Source organism: Coccinella septempunctata, chromosome 7 (assembly GCF_907165205.1).
Source record: "Coccinella septempunctata chromosome 7, icCocSept1.1, whole genome shotgun sequence".
In the NCBI taxonomy this organism is placed as follows: Eukaryota; Metazoa; Arthropoda; class Insecta; order Coleoptera; family Coccinellidae; genus Coccinella; species Coccinella septempunctata.
In genome coordinates this window covers 16,685,235-16,703,198 of record NC_058195.1, presented here as the reverse complement: position 1 = coordinate 16,703,198, position 17,964 = coordinate 16,685,235, and the positions used below count along the sequence as shown (strand labels likewise).

Sequence of the window (17,964 nt, the reverse complement as noted above, 5' to 3'; positions counted from 1 at the left end):
TCATTGGCTGACGAAGTATTGAACTCTGTCTATTTTTTTTTTCTAACGGCAGCTTCATTAAATGTGAATACCCAGAATTATCCTGATTCCAACAGTGTAAATTGTGCCTGATCTTGTTTTGAAAGAGTATTCCTGTAGAAGAAGTTCAAATAACCCAAATGTGGCCACATTTTGGAACCGATAGATCCATACCAAAATGATCAGATCAGCTCCCCATTCTCATCTTATGCCTCGATCATCTTATTCACTGACGAAGTTTTTTTCTAACGGAAGCTACATTAAATCTGAACACCCATACCCATAGGTAAACTGAAGTTTCCGGAGTATGTTAGCTAATGTTGGGCAAATGTTTGGATGAGTATTTCTCTGTTGAAAGGGAAATACCTTCAAATACCATCCAAGACTGATACTGTTCAGTTCCTCTGACGAACCAGTCAACATTTGTATGTCGGTGATTCTGATTTGAAGGCACAAGTTATCCACCTGATTAAAAAGAAATGGACACCTATCATAGAGCACCATGTGTGTGTTGTGACATTGATTCAAATCATAGAGCACTTTTAGCCTAGGGTCCTATTTAATTTTTTTATAGGCGAGGATTAATCTGAATCTATATTGTTCTTGACGTGACTTGTACAATTAAAGACTTGGTAGAGTCTCTTTGACTGTTCCCGACATCTAGGGCAGACCTTAATTATTTCTTTGTTGACAAGGCAAAATAGCCCTACTTCTTGCACAAGAAAAAGATTATTTTCAGTGTGAAACTGGCAATGTTTCAACGAACCGAATGAATACCTTCAAGACAAGATCATTTGGACGCATCCAGAGAACACGAAGGCATTTAAACTCCAGTTCGTCTTCATCCACAAAGCTCCAATGGTCGCACCAGGATTAGCGGTCACACACAGTCCTTATCCCCGGTCGAGCGATCGTCCGAGTAACGTGCCAAGAAGAAAGAAGTACCGGCAGGTTGAAGAGAGAATATTTAGTCGTTTTGCCTCCATCGCTAAGGCCGGTTCACGGAATCGAACGCGTGTTGTTCTGTGATAGCAATTCGTACGCAGTATCGTGTGTTGACCCCGACATTGTGCTTTGAAGTTTGGCCGAAGCTCCTATCCATCGCACGGCACGGCATGTAGATGCGACCATATCGGGTTTTTATCACGATGCTATCTATGTGATCTTCAGGAGTCACTTGAGTTCGACTAAGGTAGATCGATGGATTGTTTTGGTGGAAGTGGTTGGGGTTTATATTTGATCTTCAACTCATAAAATCGATTTTAGCTTTTAGATCTCCTTGAGTTTCAAGGAAAGTTTATTTATATTCATATGCCAAACTGACCATGAAATGAATCGAGTTGTACTGGAATATTGTGGACTTATTGCCAAACATATCTAGAGAAATGAATAGAAAACAGAACACATCTCATACAAATTGATTGGGTGGGTTTTCCATTTCGTCAATAAACAAAAGATCAACCCTTAAATCAAAGGCAGTTGCATTGACAGATCTTATACAGGGTGTCATGGATAAGATGGGAAACATTTTCATGAAAGATTAAGAATCATCAGAAAAAAACTTATAGTTTTTTTGACTACTATATTGCTCATTATATAATTTGAATGTTAATGAAATTCACTAATGGCCAGTTTTATAATCAACTTAAAGTCCCTTTAATTTTAAATCTTCCGTCAACCCTACTTAAAATGATACTAAAGGAAGCTTTAAGCTTGAAATGACCTGAAATTTGATAATGAAACTGGATGTGAATCTCCTGAACGAAATTAACGGTTCAACTAAAATGAAGGCACTTCTTATTGAGTGTCCAAAAAAATGGCAGTTAAATGTCGATTTACAGAACCGCCTTCCGAAAAGTTGTACAGTAGGTACATAAGATACATGCCGAATTTTTTTTTCAACTCATTGTATATTTCACTAGCTTGAGTGTAACTCATTAGTCAATACGTCACAATAATCAATTCGCATTCGAAAATAGACACGAAAATCCTACTGAAGGGCGATCAAAAACTGCACAAGACCTAGTCCAGATTATTTGAATTCAGTATACAGGGCGAGTCTTTGACTCGTACAAATTTTGCAACAGTAGATTCTTGAATTTAAAAGGAAAACACTTTTTGCTTTCACCAATTTTTTCGAATCGGCTCGGTTTAAAGGATACAGGCTGTGGAAAAACCATACAATTTTTTTATTTGTTGTTCTATATCGCAAACGGTTTTATCGAATGAAGTAAATTTCGGAATACAGTTTCCCATTTATTTGATGATTCTTTTTCGAATACAAGATTTCACCCAAGTCCTCCAGTTTTCTAGTTATGACCGTCAAGTACCATGAAAATATCAAAAATTCAAAGAACCTAACCCTTGAAACATATTTGGAGGTTATCCAATGAATACTTTCTGTAAAAAAAAGTATCTGTGAAATTTGAAAAATTGGGTACTTTGGCTGATTGCCAAATTCTTTTTAAAAGATCCACAGATGTATAGTGTTATTCTAAAGTTAATTTTGTTTTTTCTGGGGTGGCATAGCTCATTATAAAAATTTAAAATGGTTATATCTTTTTATCAGGGCCGAATCGGAAAAAAATGTTATTGGAAAAAGTGTTTCTTTTGACCTCAAGAATCTACTGTTGAAATATTTCTACTATTCAAAGACTCGCCCTGTATACGATTTTTGGAGACAACAACTTGGCAAATGAAAGATACCACTTATACTAGACGTATTGAGTGTAACCAGTAAGCAGATCAACGCAAAATTGCAACATTAAAGTGATTAAATCAGTTTCACACATTCATATAACTACTTACTGGCATATTTGGGATCGCTCCTTCTGCAACATTTTAGTCTGAACCATCAACCTTCTCATTATTTGATTGACGTTTTCAAGATATCTACTATTTAGAATTTTCTTGCGCATAGTTCCTGCATACAATTTTTTTGTGTGAATGTTCTGGTGACATGACCTAAACAAAATTCTCTACAAATTTTAGAACATTAGCTACAACCACTACATGCTCATTCTGCTACCCAATACCTTCTTCAGGTGGGTGGAGGTGATATAAACTTAGTGAACACCTGAGTTGAGTAAAATAAGGAGTTCCCTGAGATATTGTATGTAAAAAATAATACGCCGAACACTGAAGAAATTACCATTCGTTCAGATATCATGCACCAACAGGTGATAATGTGATGACAGGAACATTAATCCCGCATAAAATCTTTCCAGGAATATTTATCATGTGAAAAACACATCTTGCTTAAAAGGCATAAAACACACCGTCCTCAACGAGGTACACTTCTTCATTGGAAAAATTCGTTAAACTTTATTCCTTACTAATGAACTAATCGTCAAAGTTTTATTCTTCAAATACCATATGTTCAAAACTTGAGAGACGATGAGTGATCTACATATAATTTTGCTGAAAAATTGACGAGCGCTCTCCAATGAGTAGTATAATTGTTTTTTTTTAAATTTTCAGACTTGTAAGCTTTCGTTTGTTGGAAGACGTTTTTTGATGATAATGTGTACAAATTGACTAGGTGGAAAGAAGGTAATGATACAATAACTGTTTATTCGAAATATTCAAATGATAAAATATTCGATTGTGATAAAGATGAATATCAATTGAACATCAGCTTCATTGTACAGTAGAGCTGTGCCAAATTTCACTCGCTTTATTCCAATCGCGACCGAAATGAGATGTTAATCTTCCAACTTGCCTCCCACAAAATCTTCCAGTTCCTCTGGAATTATATCACGAAATTTACTGGTATTAACTGCGATTATCTTCTTCACGGTTTCATAGTATTTCATTCAGTGGGAAAGACCTTGCTCGTGTTAAATTGTTTCACGTTTACAGTTCGTCTCGGTTGTCTATCTTACTCTGGTCGCTGAATTGCAAATTAGTCACAAATAAACCAGGATTACAAAAAATTTGCCCGCCAATAAAAACTCTGTATCTCACTTCGTCACATACCCATCCCGGAAGATTCTGTGAAATTGAGGCATTTCGAATTCGAATTGAGACTAATTAATACCATTATCTGATTGAAATGTATCGAAACGAGAATAAATTCACGAGGGGTGGAAATATGCAAAATTTATTGTCCTCTTCTTGAAAGTAGTTTTTCATACGGTCATAAAAATGTGGTTGCCAAATTTGTTACGCAATTCATGAAATAGATGAAGAAACATTTTCTACAGTTTTGAATCATGCAATCCTTCAAGAATTGAAATAACAACAAACTTTCATCATACTTCTTATGGAAGCTTTTTCCACAATCTGTGCAGAAAACAAACAAACCAAATCAGAATCAGGAATTATAACCAGGACGGTCGAAGTTTTTGAAAAAAAAACTAAGCGTATCAGGAACTGTCTCATACAAAAGTTGAAGGGATGTAAAGAACCTACATATCTGTGATCAATTTTAATACATACAAAATCACTCAAAGAGTTGTGGAGAATGACGGTTATATTATTTCTCTCAATCTAACACTTATAATTAATTTTGATTGTCAACTGAAATTTAAACATTTTTAATTAACCATAAGCTACACCTAAATTCATTAGTTTGTTAGATATCATGAAATATTGATCAATTACTAAACACAAAATAAATTTCAAGAAATAATTTATTTTTCAATATATTTATTGTATATTACAAAGATTATAGAGTAGAAAGATAGGAAACGCCCTCATATGTCTAGTACTAAAAACCGACTTAATTTTGGTCAGTGAAAACCTCGGTGAAAACACACTTGGCAATGAAATGGGGCTGAAAACGTACTTTTCTGTTTTCTGTTTTATAATAATTGAGGGACGCGAAATTCGAATTATATTCTTTGTATTGAATTTCAATATCGACTTTGTTCAGACCAGAAAACAAACATCCTGAGCGACAAAACAAAAGTATGGTTTTGTTTTGGATCAGGATGTTAGTTTTCATCTGAATATTGTTTGGGATCGATTAATATCATTGAAAAACGCTGTTGGATGTACTATATTTTTATCTGCAATTTATGAAAAATTTACAAAAATTGGACAACCAAGAAAGCTTTGACTAGGACCCAAATGTATATGGTGTTATTTTTGTGCAATAGGTTATTTTGAATTAATAAACTTAGCTGAATGGGTACAATATACATATATCAGAAATTAATATGAACCAATAATAAATATACCATCATGGCATACACATTTAGGTTATTTACATAATATGCATTATTTATAAAATTTTCAGAACAGCATTGAAAAAACCTCACAGATGATACAAAACCTGTATGTTAGCCTGTCTGTATAGTTTCCTTAAGCCTTTTTTATGATTTCCTTATGATATGATCTCTTCATTACGCAATTTACAAATTGATTAATGATTGAACAAAACAGTCACAGCAGGCTACATAAAACTCTGACTTCCCAAACAACAATTTGACAGTCAATCGGTTTCCAAATCGAAAGCAATAGAACCTCTGCATTTCTGAATACATTGAAGCAGTAGCAACTGAGAATCATTGAATGAACCTATTAAGGTCATAATTTACCCTTAATGGGGCGTTCATGCAAGGGATGCTTTCTGCATACAACAATTTACGTGGATGAACAGTTCTCAATTGACTTGCAGAAAAATGCTCACTGGACATGGTGTGGTCAGTTGTGTTTGCTGAAGTCATTGTCTCAACACCCTGAAAATTTAATCCACTTTGAATCACTGAAAATAAAAATCAATGAATGATCGATTCTCATGTTACGAGTTTTATTACTTACTCTTCAATATTCCTTAGTTGAGTGAAAAGCTTAATTCGCAAAACCATTTAATTATTTGATCCACAGTTCTATACCATTCAATAATTTTCGGACGATATTTTGGCGTTTTCACTAAGAAATTAGACAAAAAAAATTCAATAATCAGCAACTATAACGAGCTAGATAAACAAAAAGCGGTACGAGAATCGAAACATTCAAAACCTCTTCAATCAAAATGGCCATCTGAAATCTTACAAAATTTCATATGTTTCTCCAAATGGCACTCAAAATATTTTAACCAGTCCTGTCATCGTGAGAACACAGTTGACACACAGATAACGCTCACATCAATTTAGTCGCTTCGTTTCCCATCTTTGGTATATTATTTACTTATTTTTCGAAACATAGCAAAAAAACTCCATTTACGAATTGGCAATGATACAAATTATCGCGAAAATGTATTTGGTTATTTAAAACCATTTCCGTTGATAAACTAGCATTATTGAAACGCCGAATGTCAGGAAACTAAAAAATTTGGGTAGAATGACTGTATTACTCATACAAAATGTTTCAAACTGAGTCGACAATAAAAATTAGTAACAATATGCAGGTTGTTCATTCAAAAGTACAACTCCTTTTCCACAACTTTGTGGTTGACTCTGTATATTTAAATTTTCTTCCTTCAGTTCCGAACCCTCTGGAAAACCTATCGGTTTTTGTCTTCAAAAAAGGTGTAGGTATTTCAGCTCACCTTTACTACTACCTTTACTTGTTATATAAACAAATGAAATTCTTGACTGTCCAAAATTTATGAATTGGGTACCTATACTGAAGAAAAATGCGAAGTCTTTCAATTTTTCTGGGATCCCTAAAAGTATTTCATGCACTCTATTCTCTCAATAAGTATGATTGAAATAGTCCTATTCAATAGCGCAGATTGAGAAATGAAGGATGTGGGTGCAAATACATTGTTGCTGTATTTGTGATAGTCTTCAAATTGAAGTTCAGTAGATTGAGGTTATTTATTCAATAATTACTGCAGACATCCTTCCAATTTGTTGGAATGGTTTGGATCTGATTTACGGACACTGGAACTAACAAACCGTTCCGTTATTAAGGAGTTCAACAATAACTTCACACAAAAACAATTATTACAATTCTGTGGGAAAGATCAAAATAATTAATATCTATTCAAACATAATCATATTAGTTACGGACTGATTGGGTTATTTCGCTAATTGTTTCTTCTGTTCTTGGAAGTGATTTGCCAATTAAACTAAGATAATAGTAGGCGATGAAAAAGTTAGTTTGTAACTGAGAAACCGCCTGCAATTTCGAACCAAGGTTTTTCACTGGATTTTTGAAAATATTGAAATTTCGTGATATTAGGATATATGAAGCTTTATGAAACGCATTGCGTGTTGAAGTGAAAAAAATCATCATTTTAGTGTTTTGAGTGATCGCCAATCAATAGAAGTCTGATTTTTTTGACGTAGAATCATAGTACCTAATTGGTGCTATTGAAAACGAAAGTGATGTGCTGTTCATTGAATAATTTTCTTCTTTTGAAAAGTTGAAAATGGTAAAAAAGTTTTTATTCTGCTACCTATTTCGCTTCTGGATAATTTTTCCGAAAATTTTTAGATATAGTGCGTCTCATATACTAGGCAGTAAATGAACTGGGACGGCTAAAAAAGTGCTATAACTTCGACATTACTTTGGTGATGTTGTTGACTCTTCTTTGTTCCTATTATTTTTCACTCCCTTTGTGCTACAAGGTGTGACGGCAGGACGGCCTGAAATTCCTGGTTTTGGCGAAGAATTTAAAAAAATGATGCTCCCTAGATTGTTATTTCAATAACTCAGGACATCTTTGCCACTTTCCGGATACAACGCCACGAAAATAACGCCATTGCTTGAAATTAATTTTTTTTCTTATAGTTCTATTTAGGTATAATTTCGACATTTCTCCACTGATATTGGATTTTTCGACAGTGGTACATGGTAAGCACAACCCTTAATCTTTACCCAACTTGCGCAGGGTATTGTTTTTCAATCTCATCCCGTTGTACAGGGTGTGAACATATCGAATCGAAAAGTTTCAGTTTTTTGTCTAAGAGTTCAGAAAAATTTTCGTTATTTTCTCGTTGCTATAGAAATATAATACCATACCGCTATATCATAAAATTCTTTTTTTATCGAGAAATTCGTCTTTTTTCATTGAAACAATAACAGATACCTTCTGAACTGCATCATTGGTAACTTGAAATTAAAATGCATTGACTTGCATAGACATACGAAAAAAATTTAGCTTAATTTTAAGCAAAATTATATATGGTTTTCCAAAGCTACAGTTTTAAATCTACCATTGAGTGCGGATTTTTCTTGTTGGCCTTCTTGCAAGGCGTTATCGAACATAATTAGTGCACAAGTATGGTTAAGAGCGGAATCCTATAAACGTAGTGAATTTCCTTCTAGATCCCCTGACTTACACCCTGTTGGATAAAGTTGGAGAAACTCTCAGGTGAAATCTTACAAATGAAGAGAAAATGCTATTTTCAGTTAACTACAAATTGAACCTCTCCATAAACTTTTTAGGGTTTTCACTCCCAATCTCTGAAACGTTACAACTTAGAATTATAATTTCAACGTTATTTATTTTGAGTTCATTGTCAGGCAACAATTTTTTCTAGTTCATTTGCTCCTGACAAATTAGTGCAAGAATTTACGCAGGAGCAAATCGTTGATTTCATTTTTAATTGATTTTGTTTCAGAGATTGGGCGTGAAAACCCTAAAAAATTTATGAAGAGATGCAGAATCCTCCCAGAATAAATTTCGATCGATATACAAATTGAACGCCTCTAAATGGAACTCATTACATTTATAGATTCTTTCAGAGTATAAAAAAACTGTAGAAAATTTCAAATTAAATTGTCGTTTTCCTTATATCATACAATACATATACACGCCACTACTTTTTATTATATAGTAGGTATTCCTTCATGCAGTTTACGCCTAGTATCAGCTATTGTTTTTCGAAAGCAGACGAATTTCACGAGACAAATGGAAATTCATAAAATATAGCGGTATTTACTTACCAAGGCAATGTATAGAGAAAATGACGAAAATGATTTAAAAATCCACCCAACATAAAGGAGAACTTTTTAAGGCTCTTATTGTTTCTAAATTTCTAACCGAAACACGGTTCCCTGTATTAAAGCACTGTTTAACAAGGAGATCTTAAAGAAAATACCAGTTGCGACGAGGCCAAGGATGATGGCTTCATACCACTGGTGAAAAATTCAACATCGGCGCAGAAATATCGAAGCTATAGCTGAAATTTTAAGAAAAATAAGAAAGAAGTGATTTCATAAAATGTCCCATTCCATTTGCTGTTCTATTGAAATAAATATACTATTGATTTGATGTGGTGGCCGATAATTAATGAAAAAACATGATTGATTTATGAGTAAGAACTGAATTTCATGATTTTCACCAACGTAAGCTGCTCCTCCAAGTCCACCTGAAGATGCTACTGTGTCAGCGAAACAAGCGAACTGGTGTGAAATCAAAGTTTGAATGCGCCACGGCTATATTGCAAGATGTTGAAGTTCTCGGGCTTATTGAGAATCCTCGGGCTTAAAGCCCTTGGGATTACATGTCTCCATCCTCATGGCATAAATATCTACTCAATTCTTTCTATTAGGAAAAATCAACCGAAAGAAACGAAGCGGCTAATTTTCCTACAAAGTGGCGACACCGCATAATTGAGATAACTCAAGCGAGAGTTGAAAAGTTGTCCAAGTATGTAGAATACAATAATTGGAACGGAAATTACAAATTGCTGGATGATTTCTTATTATCGGAATGGTTGTAAATAACCAAAAGCGAAGTTTTCCCTCCACAATTCTATTTATTTCGGAAAAAATTCTTGAGTTTCTCTTAGTGAACCCGATTTCTATCGTTCGAAATTAAAGGTTGTAGAAGTCATATGCAAATCGGAATTTACGTGAATAAATATATGTATTTGTACGAACAGGAAAATCTCGTTCCAATTAATAATTACAGTTGGGAAATATCGGTCCAAGGAACAAACACAAGAAACTATTCTTTCACGACGTTTCGGCACTTTATTGTGCCTTCTTCAGGCTAAAAAATGGAAAATTATGTTATAAACAGTGACATAGATAATATAAAAATATGATGGCATAATATTCATATAAATTACTAAAATTATCAATCTAATAAATTACAAATATAAAAACACCGAAAACAACATTAAACATCAAAGCAGACTGAGCAAGACAACTGTATAGCAAGACAGGCCAAGGAAAAAAAGGAAAAATACTCACTGTCAGAATATTAAAAATTTCAATATTTTCATGTACAGAAAATCGTCATAAAAATGAAAATAAAACGGGAAAATGAGTTCTACCGGATCTAGGCATCGATGTATGTTTGCTTTTTTGGGTCATGACACATCAAACGCAGAATTCAAATGAATGGAAGAAAAACGATCTACAAACACAACGGAAACACGAGAGACAACATGACACTTGTACAGTGGCGTAACGAAACGACCAAATATTTAACTGGGCTTTCAACATTTTGGAATCAAGTTGGAATATGCCACACTCAACGTACTAACGTCCGTACGTGCATTAACTGTGTTTGGGAACTTTTTTATATAAATCATCTCCTTAAAGCAACGTTTAAACCAGTTGTTCTCCCGACCCAAAATTTCAACATTCCGAAAATCAAAATTGTGGTTGGATGATGAAGCATGAGCAGATAATGCTGTGGATTCTTTTTTATTCTTGCAATCCCTTTCATGTTGGGCAGATCTGTTGCCCAAATATTGCCCTGTTTGCCCGACATAACACACGCTACAATCGCTACAGTTGATCTTATAAACCACCCCAGAACATCTCTCCTTCGGATCCCTATCCTTAAGCTTTGAAAAAATAGACCGAACAGTTTTGTTGTAGTAATAAATAACACGATTTGTACTATCTTTCATTATTCGTTTGAGTTGTTCGGACAACCTCGGTACATAAATCAACTTACAGACTCTGACATTATTATGGGACTCGTCAACATTATTCAACGTGTGCGGTGGAGGTTCAACATTAGAAGAATAAAAAATTTTATGTATCAAACTTTTCGGGTAACCATTCCTCATCAGAAATAAAGTTTGCTCATCGAAATTTTTCTTGTGAAACAACTCGTCCGATAAATTCTGAATTTTGTGTTTTATCGATTTTATTATCATAACTTTCTGAATTCTCGAGTGCGCTGAGTCATAATGTAAGACTCTACCTGATGATATCGGTTTTCTATAAATGTCAGTGATAATCTTGTTGCCCTCTCTAATAAGAAGAACATCCAGAAACGGGATTCGGTTATCACTCTCTAACTCATATGTAAATTGGAGGCTGCTATGGAAACTATTGAAAACTTGCAGGACTTGTGGAACCTTATCCTTTGGAATGGATAAAATAATGTCATCTACATAAAAAAACACAAACGGAATCAAGAAGTCAATCTTCGACAATATATGTATTTGTTTTCGCATTAATAGATTTCTCATTGCATATCCCTTTGATTTAGTATATTCTTTGGAATTCTTTGGAATTCGACTTCATCGATCGGGATTTTCGGAACATGGTTTAGAGGTATTGGTTCTCTTCAGTAATACATTTATAAAATGACCGCTTGACAACGAAAGATGACATTTCATCGAATTGTCACCTAATTCTTCCTGTGTTCTTCACAACGCACTAGCTCGAACTTGTTTTAGGTTCTTATTTTCACAGTAACCAAAACTAAATTATTTTACCATACGGTAATGCTAGAAGAAAAACTAGGTACTTTAGTCCTTTAAATTCACATTAATCTACGACAATACTTGTTTCTCAAAGAAAACTTCTCGTTGATTCCTCATGATATTTAGAGCATGAAATTGAAGTACTTATACTGGTAAATTATTTTCTCTTTCACAATCGATAATTTCTTTTACAGTCCTCAGAAGGCTTTGAAAACAGCTGACATTTCTCTTGAAGATGATAATTCAGCGCTGTGCAGCTGTTATACAGCTATTGGACTGAGAAATTTGGACTCAATAACCAATTAATTGAAATAAAAATGAATTTTGCGTGATTGTCTTGCACCTTCGCTCTTCGGTAATCAATAATTCATTCATTCATCAGCTAAATGAGCATCAAGATTGTTACAGATATCGTATTTCAGTCTGACATGTTTTGTGATATTACTGAAATGAGTTTTGTCCAAGCTATATAAGGAAAAGACTTGGGCATGTCCCTTTTTGGAGTATCTATCCAGGTGTTTTGACTGGTAATATAAATTTTTTCATAGTGAATTTTATAATATACCGTGAATACTCCATATCAAGTTGGTTGAATTAGTCAAAGTTATCAATTTCAGTAATCAATCGGAAGATCTTTTCAAATTTGAAAAATGACGAAATGTAATAGTCATAGTTTTAAAATTTTTGTCATATACAATTGAACAATTCCTAGCATAATTTGAAAAACACATAAAAGTAATATTCATATTTTATTTTCACAAGTTACGAATTTACAAACCAACAATTCAGTCATTTTTTCAATCAAACCTCAACTGAAGGATGAAATAAGAAAAGTATCATTTGTATGACAAAGAGAGAAAGTACCACAAATGATTTCTTTGGGACAAATTTTCAACAAAAGCTACGAAATATAATTTTTTTATTTCATTTTGACTTTTAATTATTCAACCCATCATAATTTAATTAATTATTTAATTACCATAACAATGGTAATTTGGCATTTATCCATTCAGTGAAATAATTCTTTTTTATTCAGTAGTGAAAAAAAACAACATTAGCATGAGTGGATAAACGTCATTTTGCCCTGGATCGAATTATACCCTTGCAAAAATCAATTGAAGCGATACCTTCCATGTCATTTCATAAAATAGACAATTCTCTAGAAAGTATCTTAATCCTTATCAAAATGGAATAAAATTTTATAGAGATTGAGTCTTTGACTCAGTAGATTCTTGAGGTCGAAAGAAACACTTTTTTTTTACCATTTTTTCGAATCCGATTGGTTTAAAAGATAAAGGCTGTTGAAAAATCATAGAAAAATGTTATTTTCAGTCTCACAAACGGTTTCATCGAATGAAATGAATTCCGAAATATAGTTTTTCATTTATGTGATGAATATTACCTACGTCTTCCAGTTTTTTGATTATGACCATTACGTATAAAAATATTGAAAATTCGAAGAACCCCACTCTTGAAACTGAGTTGGACGCAATCTAATGAATATTCGAACGTTTTGTAAAATATTCTTCATATTTTCTCGTATAATGCGTCGTTTAAGAGTAATTTGATGTTGAAAAATAAAAAATTGGGTACTTTGGCTAAATACAACTCTGTTTAAAAGATCCACAGATGTGTAGTGCCATAGATTTAGCTACTCATTCTGAAGGGAATTTTGTGGTGGGGTGACACAGTTTATTATGGAAACTTAAAATGGCTATATATTCTTATCAGGGCAGAATTGGGAAAAATGGTATAATAAAAAAGTGTTTCTTCTGACCGCAAGAATCTATAATTAAAATTTTGTACAAATTAAAGACACACCTTGTAAATACTCCTCAAACAGATAAAAATAACATGTTTTTATAGTTTTGAACCTGCGCCGATTCGGAAAAATGGTAAAGGAAAAAACACTTTTCTTTTGACCTCAAAAATCAACTGTAAAAATATTTGTACGAGTGTACGACTCACTCTGTATATTTGATTAAAATTTCATGAAAGCCGCTACTACGCATTTCAGGATCTGAATTGATATAAAGTTTTCTACATATTTTTACTTTCAGAATAAACGCCAAAAATATATGAACGTTACAGCTGGACACCTTGTTTTCATCACGTAAACTAAACAAATATTTGAGAGCCTCTATAAGATTTTTATTTACCTGTTGAATATATGCATGAAAATAAATGCTTCCTGTCCTTGTGAAAATTTTTGAAACTTCATTAGTTTTTGCCTACATGATAAGCCCCCCCTGACAAACACTCAATATTATTTAATATTTATTGAGATGTTGAATGGAATACTTCAGTAATCCATACAGAGAAAATGCCCACTGCATCACTAACCCATATAAAATAATCACTACCGTCATCCATAGAAGATATTGATTATTGTTTCCATATTGACCCATAAAAGTTAATCTTGGCAGATTGATGCTTATTACGAATGCAAAGAGTTTGATACTCTAGCATTCGGTATTTATGACCAAGATGCTTTATCGCTTAAAACATGAATATGAATAAACAGGAATTGCACTCAATCTAGATTTCATGGGTGTACTTAGCTGTTATCTCATTTTTGCAGGAATGAACTGTTAGAAACATTTATGCCTGTCAGGAATTTAATAACTACAAAACTTTGAAGCTTGCGACCGCAATCCTGCATGATATACAAAGTGATAATGAAATGGGAACAACTATAAATAAATCGGAATGCTTAAGATATTCATCATGCTTTACGAGTGTTGAGTAAGGTCAATTTTTGTGCTGCATCGGTAGATTGGTTTTTTGTTTACTTTTCCTGAAATTCAAATATGTGTCTACAGAACTGGGATGTTGAAAAAATCTGTTTGAGCTGTTCAGTTTGACTAATTCCAGAAAGGAAAAAATTTATCGTGAGCTTCAAGAATGTTAGGTTTGAAAACTGTCATAGTGACAGCAAAGATTATAGACTTAAGAAGATGAGAATTAAGCGAAGTGATGTGAGCATCATCTAGTGTTTCAAATGTGATACTGAGAAACAAAGACTGGTTAAAATATTAATTCTAGTGCCATTCGCAGAAACATATGAAATTCTGTAAGATTTCAGATGGCCATTTTGATCAAAGTGGTTCACAGACCGCTTATTTTTAATCTAAGATCTTTTAGTTGCTTATTATTGAATTTGTTTGTCTATTTGCTTTGTGAAAACCCCATAATGCCTTTCGAAAATTATTGCATGGTAAATAAATGTGGATCAAATAAAATGGATTTTCCGAAATTAAGATTTTTACTCTACTAAGGAAAACGAAAATGTTAGTATTAAAACCGTGACTAGGTCCTTCATTGATTTTTCTTCTCAGGGCGTATAACGAATCACCATATAACTTTCTGTTTTATATTCAAAGCTCTTTTCGTTGTCCATTCGGTCATAGTTTTTTATTAATATCAAATAAAATATATAGCAAATCCGTATTTTATTGATATGAACGGATTCCAAATCATGATGTTTGTTTTCTGGTCTCAACAAACACATTGCAATTCAATACAAGGAATAGAATTCAAATTTCGCGCCCTCCAATTATAAAACAAAAAATCTGTTAAAACAGCGTTTCTGTATTGACAGTACCATCTCCATCTCATTGTCAAATGTGGCAAACACAGACCAAAATGTAGTCGGTTTTTAGTACAGGAGAAATGAGGATGTTTCCTGTATTTCTGCTCTATAATCTTTGAGTGGCAGAATATTCCTATTTCCATATCACAAATATGCCTATTGATAATTTGTTTGCTCTTGAAACATTTCCCTACAAGGGTGAAATACTTAATATTATCTAAGCTTCAAACTCAAACTATCACTCAGCGTCACTATAAAATATTAAGTATAGTAATTTGGATAATTATTTGAGGAGAATATTGTAAATGGAAAAAGAACTCATAGTCATCGAGATATTTCTGACATTTCCATTATTCATATGCTATTACGAAACAATAAATCTTGTGATCTGTTCGATCATCAATTATTCAACAAATTCGATTTATAAATTTCAATGACTGAAAATTAATGTTTATTCGCACATAGAAGCGAAATTCGCATGTGATGTAATATTTACTTTGATCTTTCCTTGCAGGAGGTCTTTGTGCTGGATACCGCCTTTTAAATCACCTCGATATTTCATTATGAGATGAATGCTTCTGTACATAACATGTAAATCAATGTGGCAATTATGGAATCGACATAAGACATACATGGGCAAATAATAACTTCCTTAAATGGCCGTAGACGCCAACAAAATATCAGCTTGAACAATAATTAAACAGAATATACTCAATGATGATTATGAATACATTCAATTTTCATAAGTGGAGGACAACCTAAAATGTAGGCCTACTTATTTATTTCCAACAAATTGTGAAAGATTTATCATCAATTATAGACATTGAAAACTTATTTAAGCTACCAAAATTGATCCATATAGTATTGAAGTATCCCATACTAATTTGGATGATTTGAAACAGATAACAATCATCATTCATCACTTTCATTGGATTTCATATTGAAGAAACCTGGGTCCACACAAAGTCCTGTTTGTTCTACCGCTCTGCTACTTTTTCAACAATCTCCTATTTTCCACAAATGAAGAAATGTACCCAATAAGTATCAAGACACATTTTCTTGTTTTTTAGTTTAACCACTCAAAAAGGAGACCATTGCAAACCCTTTGTACCTGTAGAGAAAATATGTCTTTATAATTATCACACTCTGCTGTTGAAGATCATACTTTGTTGAAAATATACCAGATGGATAATTGTTCCACACGTTTTCACTTCGGTGGAATTAAAAGCAATTATGAAAACTAGTTACTCAAATTCATTTTTATTGTTCTATAATAGCTATTTGTGTAACAAGTACTTAAATTAGGTCTTCACGCTCGCTTTGCTCGCTCTGCCAATAACTTAGGCAAGTCCATAAAGCCTAATTATGTACGAGTTACATTCAAAGCTTTATGTTCGAAAGCAATGCAGAAATTTTATTTTCTGAAGTGGCTTATTAATTACTGAAAAACATTAAGTGTGCTCTTGATTTTCTTACCTTAGTAACCAGCGACCTTAGCAACTTTAGTGAACACAGTTGTTTACTTCCTTAATTTTGTGACAAACGTCATAATAATCTAAAAAATGGATGGTGCTGGAAAAGAAAGCGTAGAAAATTTAGCCGTATGTGCCAAAGAATCTCTCTTACCCACTTATGCTTATGAAAATATGTATGCGGCCTATAACAAGTGGTGTAAAACGAAGAAAATTGTAAAATCGACACAAGACGGTATTCTGGTATACTTCAATAGTGAATTGAAAGCTCATAAAATTTCTTCGCTATAGATGAATCGGAAAATACCAAAATAAGCGTTGCCACCAGAATATTGGGCCAGGAGATAGTTGATCAAGAGTATTGCAGATCGAAAACTGTGCTTCCACTTCGTGCTCGACTTCCTCAGCCATGCATTTTTATAATAACAAAGAATGTGTTTATAATATTCACTACCACACTAATGCTTAGAATAGTAATTCATAATTTTGTTGTTATGTCGAAGTTCAATTCTTGTTCCTTGAATAAAGTGTTGTTTGCATCCAGTCAATTTTGGACACTAAACGAATTCATAAATAAAGTGTTTATGATGCAGTCGAACATAAAGAATATTATTATTGTATCAAGTGGATATGAAAATGTTGTAAATTCCGCATCCAACATAAAATATCATGCAAAATTTGCGCTATTCAAATAAAAAATTGATCTTCACTAAATATTTTACCTTTTTCGAATTCCTCTTCGAATTTTTTCAATTTCTCATACCGAGTGATAATTTTACCTGACAAAATTGAAATTTTCAAAATTGGGCTTTGCTATTTTTTATTTTTTTTTTGTGAGCTGATGAATCGTGGATATGCAAGGTGAGTCCTTGACTCGTACAAATATTTTAACACTAGATTTTTGAAATCGAAAGGAACAGTTTTATCCCATATGCCGCATTTTGTCGATTATGCCCTGATAAAAAAATATAGTCATTTTAAGTTTTTAAAATGAGCTGTGTCACCCCTGGAGAAACAAAATTACTTTCAGAATAACTAGCTAAATCTATGACACTACACATCTGTGGATCTTTTAAACAGAGCTGTTTTCAGCCAAAGTAACCAACTTTTCAAATTTTACAGATATTTTTGAATATCGAATTACTCGAAAACTGCGCATTATACGAGAAAATATGAAGAATACTTTTATTTATTATATTTTTACAAAACGTTCAAATATTCATTAAAAAGCTTCCAACTTAGTTTCGATTGTTGTGTTCTTCGAATTTTTGGTAATTTTATGGTACGTAATGGTCAGAAAACTGGAAGA

At 33.1% G+C, this 17,964-nt stretch overlaps 1 protein-coding gene across 3 annotated transcripts in view; it reads left to right on the top strand.

Annotated features, from left to right (window-relative positions):
- Positions 1-17,964, top strand: part of LOC123317113 — a 104,894-nt gene that overhangs the window by 30,334 nt on the left and 56,596 nt on the right. The window contains exon 1 of one of the 3 annotated variants that reach the window (XM_044903494.1): positions 901-1,210. The exons of the other annotated variants lie outside the window; for them this stretch is intronic. The gene's annotated coding sequence lies outside the window, so the exon portion shown is untranslated. Of the gene's footprint in view, positions 1-900; positions 1,211-17,964 lie in introns of those variants that run through there. 3 annotated transcript variants of the gene reach the window in all.